General features: G+C 43.9%; 2 pseudogenes; both read right to left on the reverse strand.

Moving 5' to 3' along the window:
* Positions 1-237: 237 nt before the first annotated feature.
* Positions 238-2,846, reverse strand: LOC147994979 (PCNA-associated factor pseudogene; annotated as a pseudogene).
* Positions 2,847-7,019: 4,173 nt separating this feature from the next.
* Positions 7,020-8,130, reverse strand: Rplp0-ps15 (ribosomal protein lateral stalk subunit P0, pseudogene 15; annotated as a pseudogene).
* Between the last annotated feature and the right edge of the window lie 3,162 nt (positions 8,131-11,292).

The following is an 11,292-nucleotide window of genomic DNA, read 5'->3' on the forward strand; positions in this document are numbered from 1 at the left end:
GTTCTAGAAAGAAGCATAACAGGTAAAAGAGGGAACATATGACAAAAATTCAAGCAAGCAATTCAAATTTACAAATCATAAAACTTTTCCACTTTCATAGCTGGTTCCTTTTGAATGGCTAAATTTTAGCCTCATTTTTTTTTTCAGCTAAATGCCTATTAACAAACCAATTGAACAAACTCATTTACATCCTAGAATATGTAAGTAAACCGAAGACATTATTCAGATGAGTGAGTTCTATTCATTTTCACCATCTCTGATCAGGTTGCAAAGGACACGCTTTTCTCTTTACTTTTTCTAAGCCACTGCTTCCTGCTTGAATCTTCAGGAATCTGGTTCTCCTTTTTAGGGGACAGCCTGAAGAATTCCCTGATGCCTTTTTGCCACTTGGGAGTTGAGCACACACAGACTGGGTTCCGTTCAACACACTTATTTTCAGCTTTTCTTACAAACTTGAAGATTGGTGACAAAGATGGAGAAGCCCAGCACCTCCCTGGGGGCCTGAGAAGTCACCACTTTTCTGTGGGCTCCTGGGATGTAGTTTCCTCTGTCCACACCATGTCCAAATAGGAAGAGAAAACTTTCACCGACTCCCCAACTGCAGATGTCTCAAGTGGACAAGAGCCCCAGAGTGTCTGTTTCTATGCCAGTACTATACCGATTTCTATTACTGCAGCTCTGTAGTATAACTTGAATTCTTAGAAAATACCTACAATCTTTTACTTGTTAAGGATTGTTTTGACTACCCTTAATCTAAAAAAGTTAAAGATTTTTAATAATCTTTATAAAAAGATTAAGATAAAAACACTTTTTTAAATTTTTTTATAAATTTCTATGAAGAATTACATTGAAAATTTGATAGGTATTGTGTTGAATCTGTAGATTGCTTTTGGTAGGATGGCCATCTTTATAATATTAACTGTACAAATTCATGAACATAGAACATCTTTCCATATTCTGGTAAATCCTTGAGTTCCCTTGCGTGCATGTGTTAAAATTTTCATAGTCTTTCATTTCCTTGGGTTTTTTTTTTGAGGCTATTTTGAATAGTATTGTCTCCCTAATTTCCTTCTTGGTATGTTCACTTTCTATATGTAGGAAGGTATTAATTTGTGTGTGTGTGTGTGTGTGTGTGTGTGTTAATTTTGTATTCTGCTATTTTGCTATATATGTTTATCAGCTGTAAGAGTTTTGTGATAGGATTGTTGAGTTCTTTTATGTCTGGAATTACATCATCTGCAAATAATGATTTTTAGAAGTCTTCCTTTCCTATTTAACCCTTTATCTTCTTCGTTTGTCTATTGGCTCGAGCTAAGATGCCAAACACTGGATCAAGTGGTGGTTGTGCGAGAATGTCCTCATTTTGTCCCTGGTTTCAGTAGAAATTACCCGAGGTTTTTTCCATTTACCAAGATGTGGGTTATGTGTTTGTTCTTCATTGCCTTTATTATGCTGAAAGATGGGGCCTGTACGCCCAGGTTCTCTAGGGTGTTCGTGATGAATTGATGTTGGATTTTGTCAAAGGCCTTTTCTACATCTATTGAGGGGATCATGTTGTTTCTATCCTTGTGTCCATGTGGTAGTTTACATTTATTAACTTACATATGTTGAATCAGCCCTGAATCTCTGGAACGAAGCCAACTTGATTGTGGTAGATGAATTTGATTTGCAAGTATTTCTTTGAGAAATTTGCATCTGGGCTCATCAGAGACATTGACCTGTAATTCATATTTGCCTCATGAAAAGAATCTGTAAATGTTCCTTCAAACTTTAAACTCAAATGCCTTTAGACATCTATACAGACATCTTAAAATGAAAAGCAAAAGCTCTATTTCTCCTTGCTCTATCTCTTACTGTACTGGGGAGAAGAAAAACTATTTCCTTGTTCTCCCCAAACTTGAGAAATGGGCATCAGCTCTCTGTGTCCATCTTTCCATCTTCTTCCCAAAGAGCAAATTCTGTCCCATGACTCTCAAAACTGTTTCCTTGCCTCTTAATTTCTAGTCTTAGATCAGTCCCCACAACTTGTGTTTGTATACGTGTATGGTGGCCATGCGTGTGTGTGTGTGTGTGTGTGTGTGTGTGTGTGTGTGTGTGTGTGTTTGTAGTGTGTTCATATAGGGGTCAGAGGACAAGCATGCACATATATGTTACATACGTGCACATGCATATATGTGGAAATCTGAGATTGTCATTCAGTGTCTTTCTCTATGGAATAGAAAGCTCACAATGCTGCTGCTTTGGCTAGGAAGCTTGCTTCAGAGATTCCTCTGCCTCTGGTGTGTTGGGACCACAGGGGTATCACTATGCCTACTGGCTTTTAGGAAGTTTCTAGGGATCTGATCTCTGGTCCTAAAACTCTTAAGGCAAGTGATTTAGCCAGTAAGCCATCTCCCTATGCCCAAAGCCTTTTAATAATGGACTTTGATGATATCCCACTAGTGTTTCCTGACACTGCTCCTTGGCTAACCAATTTTCACTTATCCAAATGATCTCTCAAAGTTGACTCTCTCAAAGCAATACTGTCCTGATTAAAATAATGTATAGGCCCCTTTCTTTGAACCTTCTAAGACTTTGGTTTACTTTTTCCTTGTATAGGCTATGTGCTTGAATGTACACCACCTGTGTCCAGAAGCCTGTTGAGGTTAGAAGAGGGCATGGATGTCCTGATGCTACACTTACAGGCAGAAGTAAGTTCCCCAGGGTGAGTGGTGGAACCCATTGTGGATCCTCTGGACAAGCAGTAACCTGCTCTTAGCCAGGGGCCATGTCTCCAGGCCCCCCTTGCTAGAGTGACTCATGACATCATCACTGCCCTGACTCAGATTCTTTTACCTTTCTTTCATTATCGTTTTCCCTCTTCCCCACTCTTCTGTGTCAGCCATGGAAAAATGTAAAAACAATGACTGTTTCTAAAAATACACCACCTTTTTTGGGCATGCCTTGTAAAGGAACTGTTCTTTTCCTTGGAACATCCTCTGATTCTTCTAAGAAATGCTTCTTTTTCTTGTGTTCCTGTAGGATGCAGTTCCTGGCTCTATTGTGAAGTTAGCTGCTCCTGTCTCACAGTTACTTGTGTCCCCCTCTCCTATTAACACCTACATGATAGATTTGGAATGGCGAGACTCAGTGTAGCCTCATGAACTTCAGTTTGTATGGCCAGCAGGGACGTCAAGCCAGGTCTTAACAGAGTCCCGGGCAGGTAGCAGGCATGCAGAATTATGTTGTTGAATAGGTTAGTCCCGTTAAAAGTTTAGGCTGCTGCTGTGAAGACAGCATATGGGCTCTTGGACTGGAGTTCTGATCCTGCCTTTTTATGTATATTGCTATGTGACACGGAACAGGTGACACTGCTTCCCTGTCCTCTTTCCCAGAGCGATGGGCATGCTGTCTTGTACAGGAGCTCTTCATCACTACGAAAGTCCTGAATAGATCCTGGCTGCTGGCACACTCACCACTGTCACTGTCCACCCAGACCCTGTCAAAAGGCATTGAAGTCCTCTGCTGACAGGACTTTACAGACTCCAACCGAGGCAGATCTGAAGGGACACGGTTTTGTGACATCATCCCACACACCAGTCAGGTACAGTACTTTAAAGGAGGTAAGTGTAGTATAGAACACTTAGAAGTCAGAGCACCCCTCAGTCTGAACCTGAAGACGATCACATGATCACTCCAGTGAGGATGCTGGTGAAGATCCTGGCTTTAATCTGCTAACCAACCTTTGGAAATTTTCCTCTGGGGCTTATCTTCCATTTATATCTCTAATGGGTTAGACACGTTGCTGTTATACGATGCTCTGAAGCTTTAAAACTCAATATAAATATAAAGGTAGGTATTTCTCACTGGGTTCAATGGTAATTGACCTTCATTGGTCATCCAGAAGAATGGGCTGAGCTGAGCTACACAACCATATGCATTTTTTTGTAGACCAAATACCTGAGGCTAAAGGATTTATAAACAAGGAGGTGTTCTTTAGATCACAGTAGTGGAGTTCAAAGGCATAGGAAGGAGTCATGTTGAAAACACCCATCTTTAATTGTGTCCCTGTGGGATCACATCCCAGCCTCTCTCGTGAGTCCTATGGCAGAAACCAATGCACTAGTGACCACAACTGACCTCAGCTGCCCCAGAACACTAGTGGAAAATGTGTCCCACAAGAACACACTTGTACAGTAATGGATCCGGTTTCAGAGCACCCAACTCACAGGCACACTTCACCCACCTTTCCAAGAAAAATAGTCATGTACTTATGGGAGCAGAGACCCTATAACACAGTCATCTCTTAACACCATGGTACAAGCAATCACAGTACACGGGATAATGGGGAGGGAACAGACCACATCTGGAGGACTCAGAGAACTGAACCAGCTACTGGCCTATCACTCAGATAATTGGTTGGTGAGATCCACACTACTGTGTGTACTTAGACTTAGAGTAAAGACTTAGGAGTCTTTAATGAGAAAATTCCCAAGTCCCAGGTAGGAGAATAAGAGCTACTGTCACAGGGCAAGAACCCAGCTATGAAGTGTGTTTATACAAAATAGACATCATGGGTGTTTGCACAGAGAACAGAGAACAAATATCCCATAGCTTAAGCTCCTCAATGAAATTGCATAGGGCCCTGTATTTTTCACACTGCTGGGACCAAATGTCTGACAAAAAGGCAACTTAAAAATGGTGGATTTGTTTTGGTTCACAGTTCAAGGGTATGATTCATCCAGGGGCAGCAGGAGGTCAGAGCACTGTTAACACAGCATCTGTACTCAGACAGCCCAGAGAGATGAACACACCCCTCAGCTCAACATCCTCCTTTTATTCAGCCCAGGAGACACCATGCCTGCCCACTCACCCACCCTCACCACAGCCATAACTGTCCATGGAGAATGAATCAGCTTCAATTAACCTAATCCAGATCATCTCTCACAGGCATGCCCAGGCGTTTGTCTCCTAGGTGATTCTAGATCCCAGAGAGTTGACAATGTGAACCATCCCAAGTCCCTAATGTGGACACACCCCAATACTAAGGCCACATCCTCAATACTAAAGGTGCTTCTTACTATTAATCCTTCTTTAAGCTCTAAAGCAGTAGATGCTACAACGCCCGTTTCCATAGAGGTGGGCAGAGGATAAGGGTGGCAGGGAATGGGAAGTGAAGCCCAGGAAGGTTTAATGATTTACCATGGGCAAACATGTAGTAAAACAGAACTTGAACCCACACCATATTCCATAGTTGATTCTTTCAGCTTTACAACCTCTTGCCTCCTGTTCAATGCATTATGTGCTTCTGGAAAATGACAGGGCTCAGTCATTCTCTTCCGGGCTTTGCTAATTTAGATTTCACAGCCAACTCTGCTGCTGCTACAATGTGATTCAGATGCTTCTCCCCAGCTGAAGACTTCAGTGGGGGTCTTAGGGTCTTCCATTGCTGTGATGAGACACCATGACCAAAAAGCCGGCTGGGGAGACAGGGTTTATTCGACTTACACTTCCAGATCATAATCCATCATTGGAGGAAGTCAGGACAGGAACTCAAGCAGGGCAGGAACCTGGAGGCTGGTGCTGACACCCAGGGATAGCAACATCCCCTCCCCACCCCCCATGGGCTGGGCCTTCCCCACTTGATCACTAGAGAAAATGCCTTATAGCCGGATCTCATGGAGGCATTTCCTCAACAGAGGCACAAATCCGCCAGCACAGTGGGATAACAGAAAGTAGACAAGTACTTGTTGTATCCTAAGAAAGGGTGACTCTGAAGGAGGCTAGGGTGGAGCTAGACAAGTCTGCAGGCTACTCTTCCAGTCAAAGCCAAGGGAGATCTGAAAGACCCACCCCATGAGTCTTAACTCAGAGTTGCAACAGGCTTGAACGAGCCCAGGCACGCCCAGATACCTAGGGCCGAGTCACCGTTAAAACTAACAGACCATAAAAGGAAAGGAATACAGAACAGACTAGGAGTACCGGATCTGGCAGAAAGGGATAAGTCCCTACCCCCCCCCCCCCCCCCCCGCCACATTCAGGACGTCCCAGCCCGCACGTACTCTTACCATATTACAACCTCATTCGAATATGATTCAAACCTGCCAATGTGTGTAGCTATACCTTATTACCTCATCTTGTGAAATAACCAATCATATGTGAACATGTCTATATGCCTCGTTTAAATCCACCAATCCCCGTAACTATGCATCTGCTTCTGTACGCCCGCTTCTGCTTCCCCAAACCCTATAAAAGCCCCATGCTGGAGCTGCTGGGTGCGCAAGTCCTCCAAAGAGACTGTGTGCCCGCAGGTACCTGTGTTTTCCAATAAACCCTCTTGCTGATTGCATCCGAGTGGCCTCGGCTCGGTCATTGGGTGCTTGGGGGTCTCCTCCTGAGGGAAAGGTCCTCTCCGGAGGTCTTTTCAGATCAAGGTCAACAGGAAATCCCAAGTGAGAAGCTCAAGTACTCAGCGGTTAAGGGAGCTGCCAAACAGTGATTTCATTGAGTGGACTGCAGAGCAGAGCTAAGCACAAAACTTCTGATGAGGTCAGCAGGGCCGCATGGCTAAGCTGGTGGCCTATTTCCAAAAAGGAGTTGGCGTCATTCCTTTGGTAACACTGGGGGTCTCTAGCTGGAGGCTCCTGCTAACCAGCTAGCTCCTGTTTAGACCATTTCCATGGGAATGGTGGCTATTTATTGAGTGGGGCGCATGTGCAGTCAGCGTGCTTGTGTGCATATAACTGTCAGGGAAGGGAGTGTAGGCGTAAAGCAGAGAAATGGTCATAGTCCAAAATTAAAGTGCCTAATGCCAAATACAGAAACTCACATCTTTGAAAAATAAAAGTCGAAGTCATCTTGAGATGCAGACAAGTCTAAGTGGCAAAAATAAATGAATTCTTTTCTTTGTTTTGTTTTGTTTTTTGTTTTTTAAGCTCAGGCATGTTTTTTGTTTGGTTGGTTGGTTTTGTTTTCTGTTTTGTTGTTGTTGTTGTTGTTGTTGTTGTTGTTGTTGTTGTTGTTTTAAGAGAAGTAAGCCTTTATTTCTTTTTTTCTCAAAGTAAGTTGACTAAGTTAGTTGCTTTGAGAGGGGGAATTAGTCAAAGAGACCAAATCCCATATCCTCATCTGATTCTTCCAACACTTCCTTTGTTTCAGCCTCTGCGGGAGCTGCAGCTGTGGTGGTGGCAGCCACAGGAGCAGCAGCCACAAATGCAGATGGATTAGCCAAGAAGGCCTTGACCTTTTCAGCAAGTGGGAAGGTGTATTCAGTCTCCACAGACCAAGCAGGATCTACTTGTATCCACTGACGATACAGTGTGCCTCTGAAGCAACAGTCAGGTAACCAGTCTGCAGACAGAGGAACGCTGGCAATATGTCGGACACCCTCTAGGAAGCGGAAGTGTGAGTCAGCGCTTGATGTCAAGCACTTCCGGGTTGTAAAGGCTGCCGTTGTGAAACACCTCCTAAATGATCAGCCAAAAGGAGCAGATGTTTAGCATGTTCATGCTTCACAGGCGCCTGCTTTGTCTCAAGTTTTTCTTTCTTTCTTTCTTTTTTCTTTTTTTTCAGAGCTGGGGACTGAACCCAGGGCCTTGCACTTGCTAGGCAAGCACTCTACCACTGAGCTAAATCCCCAACTCCTGTCTCAAGTTTTTATCAGCTTCATATTCCTCGGAATTTCAGTGGTACCTCTGGAGATTTTAGTGGTGATGCCTCAAACCTGGAAGAAAAAGGTCTTTTCTGGCCCCAGACCAGTGTTCTGAGCTGGCACAGTGACCTCATCCTGAGCGATGGCAACAGCACAAGTGGCAGCCAGCACATTATAGGCCAGCAGCATGCCCCTAATCTCAGTGAGGTCCTCCTTGGTGAACACAAAGCCCACATTCCTCCCGGATGTGAGGCAGCAGTTTCTCCAGAGCTGGGTTCTTTTCTAGATGACCCCTGATGGCCTCACGCATCATGGCGTTCCTTGCCCTCCAGCACCACAGCCTTCCCTTGAAGAGACATGTGGGTCTGCCACATCTGCATGGAGCCCACATTGTCTGCTCCCACAATGAAGCAGTTTGGGTAATCACCCAGAAATTGGATGATCTTAAGGAACTGGTTGGACCTCCAGGTTGCCCTGTCTTCCCCGGGCGTGACGGCAGTGCATCAGATATTGCCGTGCAGGGTTTAAAGACGATGTCACTTTAATGAGGATGCCTGGCAAGAGATCCATACACGGTTTTTAAGAACAGAGGACACACAATTTTATGTTCATAAAAACGAGCCAGGAATCTCTGCTGTCTTTAAATTGAGATACTCGTTTCAATGTTCCATTATTACCACACTGGGGCTGAGGAAGACTGGTAATTTTGTCCAAGAGAAAAATCTACAGGGAGCTTGAGATAGAGTAAGTTTTTGATCCAATATTGACTGTGGGGTATGCTGAAAGGGTGAAGTCCTGTCCCATGGGTGAAGGCATCAGGCTACCCAGAGTTTCCAACTCATAGCAGCCACACTGGGATTAGGAAGAAAGGTCACAGACATATAAGAAATGAGCAGTGGTCATTGTGTGACAGGACCTGGCTGATAATAAGGCCAGGCTTTCTGTATGGGAAAGGTGATCAACCGGGCATGCCAACTTGGAAGGAAGAAGCCAGGAGCACTGTGTTAAAGCAGCATTTTTTCCCCTTGTGTGTCTTCATGTGTTTATACATGTGTGCATTCACATGTGTACATGTGAATGTGATGGTCAGAGGCTGACTTTGGGTGTCTTCCTTAGCTGAACTACATTTTTTAAAAATGTTGTATTAAGTGCAGAATGACATCTTGGTACATGTACATCCCGTAAAGGAAGATTTATTTTGTTGTAAGTGCAAGACCCTTTGCTTATAATACATGTGCTTAAATGTATGATCTTAAAGTGGCTTAGATGACTGATAAACAGATGAGAAGTTTTCTTGGTAGTCTGTGCAACTGTGGGTGTGAGGCAGGCTCTCCAAACTTCAGGATGCAGCCACATCTATCAAAGGCTTTATATGCTTGGCCCTTATGCTGCACACCAAGGGAATCAGCCTTCAGTCAGCCAAAGATCCTTCCTTCAGGGAGCTTGCTCTCAACCTGGAGGAGAGACAAAACTAGAAATGTGTGTTCTTATTGCTGCTAAGCGTGAGGAAGGTCTGGGAGTGGGAAGGATGGGGAAAGTCACTTTGGAAAGTGTGAGTTTACAACATTTTTTTCCTTGGGAGAAAACATTGGAGCACTGAGATGGACCAAGGTTTCTTAGCCTAGGGACTACTGCCACGGAGCCAAAACATCTCTGTTATGGGGGGCTCCGTGTGTCAAGTAGGCTGCCAGCATTCCTGGCCTCTCCCAAACAGAGGATGGGATTGCACCCATATCTCAGAGCTTTTAACACAAGATGTCTACAGACAAGGCATGGCAGACAAAGGAGAGTGCACTAGAGATGTTTATAGTGAGGGCTATGGGTTGGGTAGTTAGGACTAATGTAGGCAATCAGGGAGCAGAAGGGGCTGGACTTGAAGTCAGCAGGAAGAAACCCATTAAAAATTAAACATGGAGAAACATGCATGGCCAGACCACCAGCACTTGATTATGAGAAGACTGGAGTTGGAGCAGTGAGAAAGGCTACTGGGAGATTTGGCAGAAGGGGATTTGACTTAATTTTCCTATTAAGAGGATCATTCTGGCTGCCATGAGAAGCAGGCACGGTAGAAAGTAATCTACTATGTCTGTGGCTTGGACTTCTAGGCAAGAGCTGCTGAGGCCACAGTGTCATAGAGAAGGTGCCCAACGTGGGTTATGATTTGGTGGATGAACTAACAGAATCTGAATATTTTAAGAGAAGTGAGTAGAAGTCTGACTGTGTCTGAGTGAGGATGGATAGGTCAATAAAGTGGCCACCATAGGGCAGGTCTAGGAGGTTGGGTGATGGCAGCATGCTGAGTCAGTGGTGCTCTACACATACTGACTTGGGTATGATGTCTCAGAGTCAAGATACAAGCATCACACGAACTTGACACATGACAGTGGTTCAGTGAGGCAAGGAGAGACAGCAGTCACATGTGACACTCACATCACGAAGCTATTTACATTACAAAGGCATATGAGCTATTCCTTTAAATTATGTATTTCCCTCATACATTTCAATTAAGATAAACCTAGGAAGAATATTCTATCCCTGTCATTCACTCTTGTCATTTGCTTTGCATAATTTCACACTAAGATGGGAAAGTTTGCCTTCGGAAGGAAGTACTTGTGTATATGGGATCCAACGTGGGTGAGGAGCTTTAGTTTCCAGTCCTCTCCCTGTTTATTACATAATACGTCAGTGGCGGAAGCTATCAGAACCAAACTCTTGCCACATGTTTATGGTTTCTTCCATCCCTAAAAGAGTTATACCCTAGAGAGGCTCACACGTCATGAGCTAGAGTAGAGGAAAGTGACTGTGAAGGAGTTAAAGATGGCGCTTATATTTAGAATGAACTGTGCCCTCAAGTTAGAGGGTGCATTGATGTTTAATTAAATAGCTCCCTGCTGCTCTCCTGGGGGCACACACACACCACTTGAGCTCCATGGAGCCTGCCATGCCTCTGCACCTTCAAGGGGATTCTTATTTGCAATACTCACCTTCCCTTCCTTGGCAGCCTGATTTCATACTCCACGTATTGTCCAATTATTAATGCATGGAATCTTAGGTTTAGATGCTCTGTGATAATTATTCGCAGGCATTTTGTGTAAGAGACCAGAGAGTAAATAGGTTACAAGCCCCTATCTGTCACAAATAGACTGTTCTACCAATACAGTGTAAAAAAAAAAAAAAAGCCATCATAGAACAAATCACTGAGACCGTATTCCAATAAGACTTTGTCAAGACTGACCATGGAATTTGGGTTATGGACTATCATTTGCTAACCACTGTCATGGAGCAAATCTCCCCGGTTATGAAATCCCTGTAGCATAGCCTCCATACACACAATGCAGGCCCATACTGAACCAGTCACTGGAACACAGCCTCCAAATCTACTGGCAGGTTTCTATTATCTTCTTAAAGGTTCCGTGTTAGGGACTTAAGCATATGTAATCCCAGATGATGGCAGACTAAGCTATACTGTTTACTACCACAGTATTTAATAAACATACAAAGACCATATGGTTTCAAACAACAGTCATTTATTATTATTCCAAAGGCCATGAGCCTCTGATCTGGAGTGGCCTCAATCATATTTCTGAAGAGCTCGTAGTTTAGCTGGGGCTGGCCTTGGCTAGGATAATTTGATTCTGTTTTACATGGCTTCTCATCTCTAG

The sequence above is a fragment of the Rattus norvegicus genome, chromosome 4 (assembly GCF_021556685.1).
Source record: "Rattus norvegicus strain SHRSP/BbbUtx chromosome 4, alternate assembly SHRSP_T2T, whole genome shotgun sequence".
In the NCBI taxonomy this organism is placed as follows: domain Eukaryota; kingdom Metazoa; phylum Chordata; class Mammalia; order Rodentia; family Muridae; genus Rattus; species Rattus norvegicus.